This window comes from Elephantulus edwardii, unplaced genomic scaffold, assembly GCF_000299155.1.
Source record: "Elephantulus edwardii isolate Elephantulus edwardi_28Jun2011 unplaced genomic scaffold, EleEdw1.0 scaffold00124, whole genome shotgun sequence".
Classification (NCBI taxonomy): domain Eukaryota; kingdom Metazoa; phylum Chordata; class Mammalia; order Macroscelidea; family Macroscelididae; genus Elephantulus; species Elephantulus edwardii.
The window spans coordinates 3,942,471-3,943,155 of NW_006399874.1; positions in this window are offsets into that span (position 1 = coordinate 3,942,471).

Genomic DNA, 685 nt, shown 5'->3' on the forward strand with positions numbered 1-685 from the left:
AACATGGATATTTGTGATCTCCTCCTGGATCAAGCCCAGCAATGTTGAGGTCTGGATAGTGGTGTTTTCCCCAGAGAATCTGAATACAGAACAGGGAATTCTGTTGCTTTGTAGAAACTGTGAATTTGCTTGATTCAGTCTCGTCCAGTCCCTTCTTCTTGAACTTAAGTCCCATGCAGTGTATCTAGGCAGCAGTGTTTTCCTTTCCCCGACAAAGCACCTATATTGGTCCTCTTGATACTCAACAGAGGGGGAGGTAGCTGGGCAGTGAAACTGCATCATCTCAACCTGGTAGACAGAGGTTCTGTTGCCAGCCAGGATGTGAGTATGCCTGGGTTAGGTCACAGCCTTTAGCAAGCATTGGGCAAGCTGTGGATGAAAGATGTTCCTGGACCCACCATGCCACACAGGCCTTGGTGTCTTGCAACAGCCTCATCCTTGTCCGCAAGAGAAGACTTGCCCCACCTTGTTTTTTAAGTAATATTATTATTTTATACCAGTATACTTACAAAGTTTGTATACATAGTTTTTCACACCAGATCTTTCCCATTTCCATTACCCTAACCTCCCTTCTACCATCAAATTGTGCAACCATGTGATTAACCCCTATCAGTTAGAAAATCAAAAGATGAATTGCACTGGGAAAATCTGCCGTCAGGGGGCCTCTCCAGAGTGCTAGAGAACA